We start from the raw sequence: 16,508 nt of genomic DNA, 5'->3' as shown, positions 1-16,508 counted from the left end.
GTTATGAATTTATAATGAAAAAGATACAAAATCATTTGCTGTGAAAAACAGGCCAGGAAGTGCAAGTTTAATTTCATGGAGTGCCTAAGTAAGAATTCAGGGAAGAACAGGATAGCAAGTGTTGTGGACTTTACCTACTTTACCTATGAAATTAAAAATAATTTCTAAAGGAAGGACAGCATTTTGTTTATGTAATAAGTTTATATTGCTCCACAGCTTGTTGGTGAAAGTAACTTTGCGCACTAAGAGATCTTCATCTTCATTGTGTTCTAATTAAGCCAGTGTTATTACTTCTTTTTGGAAACTGAGCCATGGAGTAGTTCTGAGCTCTCCCAGGCACACACTATTCGAGAAAGGGAAAATTAGCAACCATTACCCTCAGAACGCTGTGATTCGATATAACCAAGAAAGCAAGCAAGTCTTTAATAATACAAGAGACATTGCCAACTCTGAATTCCTCTGCTGCTGATGCCCCAGAGAGGCTCTTCAGAATCTGCCCCTCGTGTTTTCAGACCCTGTGCAGCTCTGAAACCAGCACATTCTTTCCAGTAGAGTTAATTTACTCATCCATCCACAAACACTTGCTGCTATAGCCAGTCAGGGTGATAAACGCTGACCGGAACGTTGTTCTCACTTAAACACTGAGCAGGGAGGATTCCTTGCTAGTTATGATCATCTATTTGCAGCTCTCCTGTGGTGTCAATCCCCACAGAGTATCAAAGGATTAGAGGCCCCTCAAATGAACACAATACCCTGCCAGTCTCTGCAGCAAGCGCCATTTGTCATTGACACAACATCGTCATTTTACACTGTGGCTCCCACTAAGGAGAATTGGGGGCTGGGCAGTGCTTTTCCGAATTGTTTTTCTGGCCCTTGAGCTTGAAGCTTAGAGAGAACATCTCTGCTCATGCTTCTCTTAGCAATAAACAATAAAATTCCTCTGCACTGAAAGCTATAAAGATATATGCAGAAGAGAGGTTTCCTGCTCTCAACTTGTCCTTTTCACTCCCTTCCAGGAGTAGAGCTGTGTCCATGTCCACTACGGGTGGCACTGACGCCTTTTCTCATCCAGCCAGACTCTCACAAACCCACAGCATGTACTCCATTCTTCCAACAGTGCTATGGTCAATGTGTTTAACTCTGTCATTAATTATCAAACATTATCTCTTTAGGAAACCCTCTTTGGGTTGCTCTGACCTTTATGTAATGCCAGTTACTTTAAAGCACTTTGTTTATCAGAATAGTATTAATTGAGCCCCCCCACCCCGGGTGGCATAAGGGTTAAGTCTCCGTGCTATCACCCTGATGGCTTAAGTTTGATTCCCTGCCAGGGAGCTGACCCACATGACACAGCAGACCTCTCTTGTCTCGCCTGCTTCCCCTCAGCAGTGTATTTCAGTAAATCCACCTGTTCTGCTCCCTACTCTGCCTCTGGTGAATCCTCTCAACCCCTATGCCTCTGGCCTGTACCCCAGTTCTTCTACACACACACACACTCACACGTATTAATTGGGTTTACCTACATACAGTATATAATTCATTATCAACCCAATTAAATTGTAAACTCCTTGAAGACAGGGGCTTTGTTTTTTCTCCTGTACCACAGCGAGGGACTGACCTAATTTATTACTGTTGGATGAATCCTAAGCAAACAAACAGAAAAAAACAACAACACAAAATATTGTCATCTTGCAAAGGACATCAATTAAGGGTTTTTGGCAAACCTGACTGCACAAGGCACTGACCTTTTGAGATGTGAAGTGCATTATTGCTGAGCATCGTTTTGTTTTTTTAAGCTTGCCAATCACAACAACATGGCTCCATCACAATTAATCATATATGGTAATGCAGTGACGATGAGATGATTTCTCTGGAGAATCTATGCTAATACTATTAAAATGCTCTTACAATGTCAAAGTGATTGCAGTGGAAGTATGTGGGGACTGTGCTTATGTGATTATGATATTATAGTGATGGGCGATTACCAATGGAAACTACTAATTCAACTCTGCAGGGACTTGCATTATGAAGCCATTATAACATGAGATTATAATGACACAATAACTTGGATGCACATCCGTGATGTGAAAACTAAAAGCTAATTTGAATGCAAGTAGCATTTCCATTAAATTGTAATTAAACACTGAAAGCAATGCTTGTTTAAATTTAAGACAAAGATATACAATCCAGAAATGAAAATTATGGGTAAAGAATGCATGTCAAATATAACCTTCAGGATGGTTAGAAACCATTTACAACTCTGCCCTTTACTTTGAAATCTCATTCAAGTGGCCTCCACAGAATTTCTCCCTCTCTGCTGACCCTGTAAATTAACCCAAAAAAGTACCAAGACACAAGAATCCTGGATCCAACTCCCATTTTCATTTCTATGTCCACTTAACTTCTTGTTTCATTTTTGAAGTAGACATAATAGTACCTTGCAGGCCTCCCTGTGGTGCAGGGGTTTAAATCTCAGCACTATCAAGCTATTGCCAGTCACTGCAGCATGAGTTTCATTCCCAGCCAGGGAGCTGACCCACATGGTGCAGCAGACCTCTCCTGTCTTGCTGCTGCTCACCTCAGCAGTGTATCTCAGTAGATTTGCCTATTCCGCTCTTCACTCTCTCTCTCTGGTGAATCCTCTCACCCCCTGCACCTCTGGCCAACACCCCAGTTCTTGCATGCATAAATAAATAAATCTCAAAAAAATAAAAATAGTACCTTGCCACTCAAGAGACTAATGAGTTATTTTCCCCCACTAATTAATCTATGTTCAAAATTAGACAAAAGAGATATGCGGAAAAAAAAAAAAGGCAGGGATGATAAGAAATAATCCACCTCTTAGAAATTACCTGTATTAGTGTCTTGGGGTATTTTCCTTCTGATTATTCTTTATGTATAGTATAAACATTTTTCCCAAAAATTTATATTATGCAATAATTTAAAAACCTACTTATTCATTCCATCCATGCTTTCCAGTTGCAAGATCTATTTCTTATCCAAGAGAATCCAGTTGAAAAGTTTTAGTTTTCTAAAGGTCAGCTCAAGCTGGATGATTTTCCTTATGGTCTGGGAAACGATGTTTTACTATAGGGAATATTATTTAGCAGGGTTTATGTGCTGTGTGTATCAGTTACAGGGTGGGTCTACAGTAAACTCTTCAGATTCTATTGATAATACTATAGTGCTTCACTAACATTTCTTTCTGTTTAGGAATAAATGGTGCATTTTTCTTTTTTTCCATTTATTAAAGTGCATATATATATATGTATTTATTACATCATTGTTCATTTTTGCATGATGTTTGCTTTCTCCTCTCAGGTGCAGACCCCATAAAATTCCCACCACCAATTCACCTGGCACCATCACCATAGTTCCTTGTGCTCTTCCCTCCACTGTTTTGATCCTTCTCCTCCCCTCCCCCACAGAATGTCTCTGATTTATAGTTGCCTGTTGATTTTTTTTAATGTATTTTTTTTTCTGATCCCTTATTTGGTTCCCCTACATTCCTCCTATAAGTGAAAGCATCTGATACTTTCCTTTTTCTTTCTGGCTTATTTCACTGAGCATAATCCCTCCCAGCTAAATGGTGCATTTTTAAAAGTCATGCAGTTATAGTTTATTCTCAACTGAAAATTATTACATAGCTTGGGCCAGCACAAAGATAGATTATGGAAAAACCATTTTGCCTTGTTCAGATCTTATAGGAACACACAGTAGCTATATATACTCCCTCCTAATTATGACTCAAAGTGGTTATTATCCTTGGCTTAAATATAGTTAAGATGAGTTTTTTTGTTATTAAGCGTTTAGTTTGCACTTAGATATGCTGCATGCTTTAGAGATATTTTTATTGCCACTTCATACAACAGCCAATTTAGGTAAGTCTAAATTACTTGAGTTCTTATTTTTATAATTACAAAAAGAAAGCACAGTGCAATTAAAAGGCTTGCTTCATGTCATGCAGGCACAGTAGAACTGGGATTTGATTTTCTGGTCTTAGGTAATTGTAGCTCTTCCCTAGACCAATGAGTGATGTTACATCTGCATAGTACTTCCATAGTAATGGATACCAGGGTAATTTAGTGAGATATTTATGGCAAATATCTCTGTGGTTAAATAAAAAAATTCACTAAACTGACAAGTTGGATTCCAGTCTGGGCAGTCTGACCTTCAAAAGATAAGGGATTCAGTTTTGGCATCTAAAAATGAAATCATTGAATGAAATGATCTCAAGGTCCTTTCTAGTTCAAATATTCTGAGATCAAATAGCATTTAACATTAATTGAAACTTAGACATTTTAATTATAAATATTACACATCTAATATTTAATTAAAATATTTACTTTGCCTACTTTAAAACCATTCATCTAAATTCAAAACCACACGTACTTTAGATATATTTGATAATTTGATGTTTTTGAAGCGCTGTGATTTGACTGATTATGTCTAGTCAGCATATTAAAATTATTAAAGTTTCACATAAATCTAACTTAAAAAGAGATTAAGACTATCATCCTTCAGCATACCTATAATATTGTTAAAGTACAGTTAAAATTACAGTGAAAAAATTATGCTTGCATAATTGTATAAGTACATAGTTTTGTTGATTAGTATTTAAAATAAGTAATTTTCTGTGAACTACAGGAGACAGGTGACAGCAATGACTGAGGGACCCAATTAAAATATAGTGCTAGACCAACCTTTTAAAATCTTTTAGGACAGCTTATTTTATTGGGGAAAATATATAAGCAATTACATTTCCTTTCTATTTAAATGCATATGTGACTAGGGATTAGTTAATTAAAAACATGCTATTTGACTACAGGGAATTTCCTAATTTTGTGAGACTTTTTATCTAAAGAATTTAGAATTCCACTAGAGCACTTTTTCTGCCATCTCAAAGATGAGGAAGGAGTAATTATTGCTCTGACAGTGTAGTTATTACAGATATGCCCTTGATCGCATTGTCAGTAATTCAGCTTTTGGAGTAGAAATAAGCTGTTTGTCATTTCGTTTTTAGTACATCAAATACTGATGCTTTCTGAAAAGTGGTTTCTGTGTCGGGGGCCACTTTCTCCTATGATTTGGCAAAATTTGCTATCCTGCCTTCTTTTCTACATCCATTAATAAAGGCTATCTCAAAAGAAATTTTTATTGAACTTGACGCCACAAAGTCTCAACAAAATTTTCCATTGTGTATTTTCATTTTTATTATAATCTAAACAATTGAAAATGTCCTGGATTACTAAAATCATCTTACAATTAAATATTGCCATTGCATTTCATTTTTATTTCCATTTGTTTTCCACACTTCAATGATAAAACTGATGACTTAAAACCACAACATATATCTGCTTTTGACTTTTTTTTTCCTAACCTAGAACCTGTCTCTGGGAACCATGATTGATAATTCTAGGACTTCAGGAGGCATCTGTATTGGGTCCTTTAATTCCCTTTATAAGAAGTGGTGTTGGTTTATAAACTGTATCTTATATGATAACTAAAGATATGTTTGTTTTTCAGAGTCTGACTGTAGAATCGACACCACTATCTGAAGGGTAGAACCATGGGTCAGAACTTGCTCAGATTTCTAGTCCTTTAAATTCTTTCTAGTCCCCCAGTTTGTACTGAGATTTCAATAGAAGCAATTCTTTTCTCAAAACTACCTTCTAAGGCCAGTGCCCCTCATCTCTCTGTTGCTAAGGAGAGTATGGAGATGGGTGGAAGGAAGCCAGGAGGGAAGTCAGCCAATCTTCTGTAAACCAGCCAATCAAAGCTGAGAGACTACGAAGCATGCTAAACTGGAATTCTTTTCCTGTGTTCTTTGCAAGAAAAGGGCAATGCATATTTTCTTTGGTGCACATTTTAGGTGTTCATTAATAAGTGTTGTTTGGATCTCAAAGGAGAAACTTCAGAGGTCATGGTTTTATACTGTTTTTAAAGGTCTCCCAGGGGATGCTAACAGAGCCTATAGCAGTGTACTCTGGCTTCAGTGAAAATGGAAGATAGCTCATCATCTTTGTCTGAATTATCACCCCATTTCCTCATTGGTGAAATGGGAACAATAATAATAAAAGTGGATTTCATCTCAAAGCATTTCCTGTGGTCCAGTCTTGTAGTTTGGATACTTTTGGATGACTCACCTTCTGCTGATCCCTTGCCTACTTCACAGGGACATTAGGAGATTTAATTAAAATGTGCAGAGTGCCTTAAGCTCTTCAGAGAAACACACACGGCATTATTATTGTAGCAATACTTCTGATATTCCATAATCTCTTGAAGGTAATGAAACCAACAAGATAGAAAGCTGGGGCTTCAGTACAGTTAGAGCTTTATGAAAGCACCTCCATCCGTGTTGTATTAATAGTGGTCATAATGTGGGGCCTCCCCTGCTGGCGCGGCGGTTGAGCTCTGGGCTGCAAAGCTGTCCGCAGCTCTGCAGCGCCGGTTCGATCCCTGGCCGCAGGTGGGGGTCACACATGGCGCGACAGACCTCTCCTGCCATGCCCGTTGCTCCCCTCAGCAGTGTATTTTGTTAGTCTGCCTGTTCTGTTTTCCGCTCTGGTGAATTCTCTCACCCCCCCCCCCCCCCCGCACTTCTGGCTGTTCCCAGTGCTTGTATAAATAAATAAATAAATAAATCTTTAAAAAAAATAGTGATCATTATGTGGGTGTGAGAGTTCAGAGGTCAATTACTGTGAAGCTTCTAATTGTTCTAAGCATTTTTATTTATTTTTTCCCATTAGTAACACATTTGAGAGTTCTATCAGTATTCAAGTCATGCTAGTTTTAGTAAACTTTTAAGACTTCCCAATTTTGTTTTCAAACTATGATTGTGCAATGTATTTTCCACAGCTCTTATTATAACACATTTGCAAGATAGAGGGGGAAAGAAGACGGTGCTCCTCTAGGCTTCCCTTCCCCTGAAGTGCACTCTGACTCTTAAAGTCCCTGAAGACCAGTGTAAATTGCTTTATTTCCCAATTCTTGCCCTAGCTTCCTCTCTCCACCATTTAACCCATACTCACAAAGCCCATTCAGCCATTATCCTAATATAAGTCACTTCCTCTAAGCCCAGCCCATGTGTCAGTAGTTTTCACTATGCATTTGCTGTGCAACCTGTGTGTGAAACTCTACAACCTGCTTTCAAATTCCAAAACTTGTCCTCATTGCTAACGCCACCAGAATGCCTCTTGATAAGATCCTCTTAAAGTTCCACAGCATTACCTAAATGCCACCTTCTCCAGGAAGCCATCCCAGTTTTTCTAGTGCCAGTGAATATTGTCTAGATGCATCTCCCCAGAGCACTTGCTTCGTGTATCTTTTCTATTAATAATATTTACGGCACTGTGCATTCTACCATAGGCGTCCCACTAATATATAAAAAATAATGATCTCCCTTTGAATGTTCACCAGGTGCAGTCATTGTGTTGGGGAGTCTGCAGATTCCCAGGGCAACACTGCTTCATGTTCATTTTGTTTCCCACAACATTCTCCTTTGAACACAGCAGATCCTCAGCACACATTTGCTACATTGCATTGAAATGTTTTTAGGTGAATTCTATGGGTGCCTGGAAAGTAGCTTCCTTTATATTGCTTTGTTATGTTCTGGGAATTTAAGGTCCAAAGTTATTCCCTCAAACCTATAAATCAAAGCAGGTTTTCTTAATATTTCAAGAAAACTAACAATCACTGGTCACAAACCCATAAAGAGGCCACAATGCTAATGAAAACATCAGATTGCTTTTGGCTAAAATTACCTTCCATCAATGTGAACGGGAAGAGTGGACAGAACTCAAAGGTGTTCACTGGTTGAACACTCATTAAGCATCTGCCTCTTGCCAATTGATAATATAGCTCAGAGCTGGAACCTGCTTCTCCATGTATGGAATTAATGTGTTACCGAAACAGAAGCTAGTGATATATGCCACTCCTTTTCATCAAGCATGGTGCAGCCTTTCTCAGCAGATCATGTTTTAGAAGTCACTGGAACAACACAAGGAGGGCTAGAAACAGGCCGTCAGTGCCTCTAGCTCTCCTTGCTGTGGTTCTCAGACCTTTTCCTGCACAATTACTTTTTACACCAAACAGACTTAATTTAATAATCTAAATGCATTTATATGACACTGATTCTTTTTAACTCTAAATTAGCTGAACAAGGTGGTGAAAATCTAGACTTTTTTCTAAGAGTGTCTACTGTGTGGTCTTCAAAATAAAGCAGCTGAGATGGTCTTGTGGGAAATAACTTTTAAATATATAGTTATTTGTAGTACAACTGTGAAAGAAATCTTTGAAATCTTCAAGGAAGATTTCAAATTAAATGGCCTTAAAAACTAATGAATATATATAGGTCTGTATATTTTAATAATTAGCCTAAAAGCCTTTATCCAGCTTTACCCCTTCTAAAGAAGTGGCTATTGCCATGAACCACCAGCAGTCATTTAATATTTTGTTTGCTGATTTTCAGTTGGCTTCTACCAATTCAGATAAGAAATGTAAAGTCCTTAAATGTAAAGTCCTTAAAGGTAAAGTCGCTGTGTTTTCATATGTGGCAGATTCTTGCTCGTATTTAAAATCTTGCTCTTATTTAACTATCAAAAATAGATATTCCTATGCAGTATTATCTTGGGTGCAGAATAAAAAGGTAAAATGGTTTGTTTGCTACCTTCTGAGAATTTGGAATGTGAAGGTAGAGAACACATGCAAATACAAACATGGCTTTAAAATCCATAGCCCAAAAACTTTTTGGAAAACATTTTCCATGCTTTTTAATAATTTTTAGCTGTTTTGATTTAAGGAAATAATGTGATATACCATAAAAAATTATGCTATGGTCTCAGAATTGTCTACTGTCAAAAATATATTCAATAAATATTCCAGGACAATTCTTTAGGCCTTTGTAACAACTGTTAACCTCTACAGAGGACATGTGTATGTTCTTTTCTGGGCCTAATTCTAAATATTTCCATTTATAATTTCCTTGCTTCTGCTTTAATATTTGTTTTCTTCACTTAGTGTGTGGTTTGTGCAAATTACCTCAAATTCTTTGTGGAATAGGTTGGACAAAAAAAACAAGCAAGAATATAAATATTAATTAATTAAGTACCTACTATGTACCAGGCCCAGCAGGGTCTGAGTCTTGAAACCAGACTTTGACACCACCCTTAAGAAGCTCAAAGTCCGCTGGAGAGACACAAACATAAGTAAGTTTCAAGGTCAAACTCATAGTGCTGCAAGAACCTATAGTCTGCATCTTTCATAGACTGTTTGAGCAAAAAGGAAGAACACCCAGAAAAGATTGTAATTAGAAATGATGTCCAAGTCCCACCCTGAAGATGAAGAAGTTAGCCAGGATAGGAAAAGGGCTGAAGGGGAGAGATGGCAGAGAGCTGGGTTTGCAAGGTCATAAAAAGGTGGTAGATGGGCCTCCCCTGTGGCGCAGAGGGTTGAGCACAGAGCTATGAAGCTGTTCACAGCCTCTGCAGTGCCAGATGGATTCCTGGCCAGCCAAAGATATACCCACATGGCGCGGCAGACCTCTCCTGTCATGCCCACTGCTTCCCTCAGCAGTGTATTTCGGTCTGTCTGCCTGTGCAGTTCCCCTCTCTGTCTCTGGTGAATCCTCTCACCCTCCAGCACCTCTGGCCTATACCCCAGCTATTGTATAAATAAATAAATAAATAAATAAATAAATAAATAAATAAATAAAATCTTTTTTAGAAAAGTGGCAGAAACACAATCAAAGACCTTAAGACAGGTATAAACATGCAGAGTCCAGAGAAGGCAGCTCAATGCAGAGAGGGCTCAAGAGGTTCTACCAGGTTCCAGGTTTAGATTTGTTCCTTGAGGTTCCTCCTTAGAAGGAAGACTCTGGGAGAGAGTCTATGTTTTAGAAAGAGCATTCTATAGACTTTGGTGAAGGCAGATGAGAAAGATGGAGACACCCATATACAAACTTTTACTGTGATCCATCTCAGAGATGATACGTCAAACTCAGGGGGTAGAGGAAAAGATAAGCATTATAAAGACTAAAGAGGAAAAGATTACATTAAAGAGCTATTAAAATGGTGGAATTTATGGCACTTAGAAACAAAGAATGTGAATGAGGTGGGAAGTCTTGAATGAAACTTGATTTATTTCGTAACCAGGGCAGGTTGGTAGATGTTGTGTCACTGAGAATATAGAATGTAGACTTCCAAATTCTCTCTGAGGACTAAATACGGTGACCTGTGTAAAAGCCCAAATGCTTAACGTGGCACACATTCATTATCCTATAAAACTGTTATTGTAACTGTAAGCTACACTCATCTGATTAATCCTGATAAAACTCTCTGTGACTCACTATTCATAATCATTATTTGGCATTCTTTAAGCACACCCAGGTTCAAATTACAGCTTTCTAACTCTGTGACTCTAGATAAATTTCTTCACTTTTCTTGGCCTCAACTCCTTCAAATACTATCAACTAGGGAGTATGATAGTGAGTATGTGAGCTGAGAGAGAAGGTTATTTTTTTGTGGGTGGCACCTGCTATCTAGTTTGAGCTCAGTAAATGATAGTTCAGTAAATGAATCATTATTGGTTCCAAGCCTTCAAGTGAGGACGGAGTTCACTCTTCTTATTTATCTTTGTACCTCCCACAGGCCCTGCCTGCCTAGCAGGTCTTACGCTTAATAGATGCTCAATAAATTTTTTTTAATCTATGAAAACTATTTTTTGATCTTTTATTTTTTGGCTAACATTCCAAAGGCAGTTTATCATATTCTTTTTATGGGCTTCTACCTACTTAAAATCTATTTTGATTGATACCTCTTTTTCACTTACAAATGATGAACAGACTCCATAGTTTCTAACACTTTCCTATAAAGCATCTCCTTACAAACTTCTATCTCCACTCCAGCCACACTGGAGTGGATCCACAGTGTGGTCCTTGTGTGGACTGACTGTGATATGAAATCTGCTGAACATTTTCCAGAATTCTCACTGGGTTCAGGAACTTCCACTAGAGTCAATCAGTTCATTTTTTTTTTTTTAATTTTTTTTTTTAATAGAGGCATGCTTTTATTTATTTATTTGTTTGTTTGTTTGTTTTGTTTATACATGCACTGGGTACAGTCAGAAGCACAGGAGGTTGGGAGAATTCATCAGAGCCAGAGCGGGGAGCAGAGCAGGCAGAAGGACCGAAGTACACTGCTGAGGGGAGCAGCGGGCGGCAGGAGAGGTCTGCGCGCCATGTGGGACCCTCCTCTGGTGGCCGGGGAGCAGCCGGGGATCGAACCGGCGCTGCAGAGGCTGTGGGCAGCTTTGCAACCCAGCGCTCAACCGCTGCGCCACCGGGGAGGCCCCTCAATCAGTTCATTAATTTGACTCCATGAAACAGCGTGAATTTAATCAAAGTGAGCCATAGCCACTGCAAAGGAATGTGATTTGATCAGAAATGTTTGCACATAATACCAAATCTCAGTCATGCCCAGCAATTAGCAATCCTGTGATAATAATTAAGAATTTGAAATAGCTTCTGAGTTCATAAATCTTTGCCTGTCTGTTTTTCAGTTGGAAGACTCAAAATCTATATTCTATTATTTTACATATGATATTGGTATAGGCATCGGTGGGTTGAAACTGGTAGCACTGATCTATTCCCATTTTACTCCATTTTGCCTATTATAAATGAAATAGATAAACATAAAAAACTGGAAAATACATTAAATTGTAATGAAGAAAAATATCTTTTCTCCCTCTGCCACCCAAAGATACACATAACATTTTAGTATTTCTAGTCAGGCCACACACACACACACACACACACACACACACACTTCCCATAAATTTACACTACTTAAAGTTTTGTATTTTGCTTTTTCACATGTTACTATAAGAGCTTTTCCCCTATGTAATTAGGTATTCTTTGAAAATATAACTAGAAGTTTGCAAAATGTTTCACATATATGTCAACATTCCCACATTATAGGGTATTTTGATTGCTATTCTCAACAATGCCACAATGAAATCCTTGTGCATAAATATTTTTTTACAAGTGTCTAAATATTTTCTTAAGACAGACCTCCAGCAGCAAAGTAACATTTTAAGATTGTGGATACACACTGCTAAACTGCTTTTCAGAAAATCGATAAATGCTTTTGCTGGCATTACATATAGGAGGGCTGTTAGATCTCTGTATTCTTGCTCATTTTTAACAAACCAATTAGTGAACTAGCTGGATTTTTTTAATTGTCGCCAAGTCATGCTTTCTAATGGATTCCCAGTACTTCTGCAAACATTAAGTTGTCATTTAAAATGGAAAGCTTTTTTTTCCCTAAAATGTGAAAGTAGGTTTCCATTGATGAAAAATCCCAAATGGTTATTTGATGTCGCTTGTGTTTTAAGTGTAACTTATTTCCTTAAATATGGTACCCATTTTAAATATGTGTATTATTTAGCACTGTTTACACAAAACTGAAACCAAGCCTTTGTCTTCCCCACTATGTCTTGGAACTTAGTTGGCAGCATTAATTCTAAATAAATATCTTATTTAAAATTTAGACATTTGGACAGCTATTTGACTTGGACAGTTTTCCATTATGTTGTAGCCTCTAGAATTATATTTTAATATATCAAGCTTTAGGTTTAGTTTGTAGATTTGAGAATTTTATGTATGTAGTCACTGTTTTCTTCATTTTCACCAAGAAGGCAATTTAAACTTGACTGTCACTTCCATTTGTATATAAAAGGAAAAGTAGCTATTTATAGGATATTTTAATCCAGTGGGATTTGGGGTAGAGTTCTACATATTATGTGTCTGTTCCACTTGACAGCTTCAACAAACAAAGGGAAATTTTTAATCTTATTGGAATTTCAGAGTTAGAGTAAATTTTATTTTATTCATTTTAGAAGGAAACTTTGGCTGTTTCACTGACTGTATAATTAAGGCATATACTAATTTCTTTCCCTATATTCATTTCAGTTTTACAGATACAAACCAAGTACTAGGTATTATATAAATATGGGGAATAAAAGGAGACTCCATCCCCTTCCTACACTTCCACACTGTCAAATGGAGACAAATCCCTTACTATTGATTCAGTACAATGTAACATGCTGAGATATACAGGTGAATCTCATGTTATGATGTATTCACTATGCATGTCCGTGCCCCCAGTTAATAGGTTGTTTAGATGACAAAATCAGTAAACCATTTAAAAATTAGTTCCCCTTTAAGCATCTCTATTTATTTAATACTCATTTCTGTTCCTGCCTAGCATTTCAGCATCTTTTTTTTTTTTTAATTCTATCTCTGGCTTATTGCTGTAAATATTCATAAATATCAAGTAACACAAATAGATTGCAAAGTAAAACCGAAAACCTTAAAGAAAAAGATGCATTTTGTCATGAAGTTAATGAAAGTGATATTGGAGAAATGCTAAATTACAACAAAGACAAATGAGCATGCGACAGAGTTAGAACCTTAACCGAAGAAGAGAAATTGTCATTAATGTTATCAATAAGTGTTTCAAAGGAGAATAAGTTGCAGAACAACTAATTAATAATAAAGGACGTTGGTAAAAATGATAAAACCTTCAGAAATATTTTGCAAAAATGTACTTTTTCATGACTGGGTTATCAAAGTCAAGTTAAAGATGTTATATACTTTTGTCAGGAAAGTAACAGCTTCTCCCTCATATCCAACATTCAGTTAGTTATTATAAGAATTAGAATACATGTATAATTCTGACATATATATATATAATATTTATGTTTCTAATTTGAAATCTTACTCAAGTCCTTTAAATATGGCTTACTATTCAATGTTGGTCTCAAGATATTTTGGTTATCTACTGCTGTATAACATACCACAGGTTTCAAACAACTATATTATTATTTCCCACAATTCTGTGGGTGGGCACACTGCTGTGTTGGCTGCAAATGGGTCTGCAGTCATTGTGGGATCTTGGTGGGGTAAGAATGTTTTAAATAACTTACCTGGTCAGGTATCTTTGGAGGAACAACCAAGAGGCTGAGCTCAGGGGGGCCCTAGAGTGATGGGGGGATGGGTAGAAGGGACTCTCCCATTCCTGTAGACTCAGGCTTCTTCAACCACCTGATAGGGTGGCCAAACTTCTAGTGAAGTTCAGTTTTCTCCAAAGCACAAAAGCAGCAGCTACTTCTAAAGATTTGGGTCCCAGACTAGTGCTGTGTCACTACTGCCACTTTTTGCTGGTCAAAGTCAATCACAGGCCAGTTCAAGTTCACCCGGGGATCCAAAGACGTGAATATTGGAGCTCATGGTCCACCAACAGCCATCTGCGGAGGGAGCATAGCTAACGTGCTGCAGTCAGCGCATCCATTTAAAAAGGCATTTCGGTATCAGTTATCCGTGGATAATGAGGACCTCCTACAGCTGTAATCACTTCAGTGAGTAGTTTCTTAAAGCCTAATGGGTTGTGATGTCAATCGCAACAGTCAGTCTACTTTTAACAATCACAGGCCTTAAGTGAAGGAACTCATTTGTAAGAAAATTAGATCCTCAGTTTGACTCATAAACTTCAGTGCTTTATTGTTAGTTGGTTTTTTTTTTTTTTTTAAGGAACGAGTTTAGGTTCATTTGCTTAAGGATACTCAGTAAATATTTGAAAATATTTCTAACTTTGGTGTATAATAATCATTTTGAATACTTGTATGGTGCATTCTAATTTCAGTAGTACTATTAGGTATCATCTTATTTGCTTTTTATTTCAAATCTTATGCCATTGATCCACAGATATTATTTCAGTTTGCAAGTGAGGAACTAACTTATCATCAGCTTTTGAATTTTCTATAACCACAACAGCTAGCAAATATTGAAGACAGAACTCGGCATTCAGTGTTCTTTCAAACAACCTGTCTCTCCTGTAGTTTTCTTTAAAACTTAGAAACCTCTGAAATTTAAAGTCATTGATGCATTCTCTTCTCCGAGTATAAGTATCTATGCATTCATATGTATATAAGACAGATTTCAAAAATCATTCTTATGGAATTGCCTTTATTGACAGCTAATGATCTATAAAAAAGTCTACAATATCCTTTTCCAAGTTAAAGAGGATCACAGAAAAATAGATGTGAAGTCATCTGGTCCAACCCCTTCTTTTCACAAATCAGAAAACAAGTTCAGAGTGGTTAAGTTACAGGCGCAAAGCAACCAGCTGTTTAGTGGAAGAGGCAAAAACTCTTGACTGTGAATCTACTGCTCTTCCAACTCAAGCAAATTGTTAGGGGAAAGGAGGTCCTGAGCGAATTCATATAGGCTTTGTGGATGCCACCCCCACTCCAGCAAGACACTGGGAACTACAAATCCCATGATCCCCAAAGGGAAGTTGTGAGGCCCTAAGGGCGGAGTTAAGCAGCCATTTTCTCTGTTTGTAAATAAAAACCAGCCATGTTAGTGGGGTCTGGGGGCACTTGGCTTGTGCTTTTGGCCAGGCAGGTTTGGGCTTGGTGGGTCATTGGGATTCAGGTTGGTGGAATGGGTAGGATGCATGTAAGAATTTATCTTCCTCTTTTCTCCCTGAGTTGTACATTTCCTCATTCCCCATCCCTTGTAAATAAACCTTTTGTTAACCTTTTGTGTGTGCCTGCAGTTTAAGTTCCCTTTAAGTGCACGGGTGAGGACCCACAGTCAGGCAACCCGTTTTATGTTGGGGTTGCCCTGTAACAAAACCAACTCAAGAATAGCCTCTCAAATGAAACAGAGAGGAATAGAAATATTTCATATGTTTAAAACATTAATGTGTGACTTGTCAGAAATTAAAATAACACAAATGTTAAGCTTTTTAATGACTAAATTCAGTTTAGGACCAGCTGTGCAATGTGCTCAAAATGTTGTTTCCAGGAGACAACCTATTGTTGGGAATCGGTGAAAAAGAAAATTTCCTCTATAAAAAAATCTGATAGCTAACTTCAATGTGGGGAAGTTTTTAGGAAGAGAAAGAAGCTAAACTTCTTTACCTAGCAACTCATTATGTGATTCACTTCTAGGACTGTATGTTAACAGCAAAATCTAAACATTTTCATCAAACATTCTCACAGCATTAAGCATGGAATCTGAGAAAGTGGAGGTGCTTGAATGAGTCAAGTCTCAGTTCTTCAAGGGAAGAAAAACATACAGGTCAATTATGCAGACAGCATCTTGACCATACAGTGCTTGTTGGGACTCTCATTTGTGATTCTGAGAAGTCATGAGTGATGCTGCATTTTGACCTGAGTAAAGATGCTGGGCTTTTCCTCCCTCTCTCTTTCTATCCCTTTCTTTCTCCTTGCACCCCTCCTTTTCCCTCCTTTTATTTTATTAGGGAGAAAATGTTTTCAGTTTGTTGACTAAACAGAGAAGAAAATCATGATGGAAAAAGTCCATCATTCTGCGTGTGACTCTGACCAGTTAGCCCTTTGGATCCAACTAAAGTCAATTAGCCACAGGTATGAGCTCTTCGGTCCTCAGTAGATTTCTAACTTTAAAACCTACTTGACCTGAA

Source organism: Talpa europaea (genome assembly GCF_964194135.1).
Source record: "Talpa europaea genome assembly, chromosome: 14".
NCBI lineage: Eukaryota > Metazoa > Chordata > Mammalia > Eulipotyphla > Talpidae > Talpa > Talpa europaea.
This window is presented reverse-complemented; position numbering follows the sequence as displayed.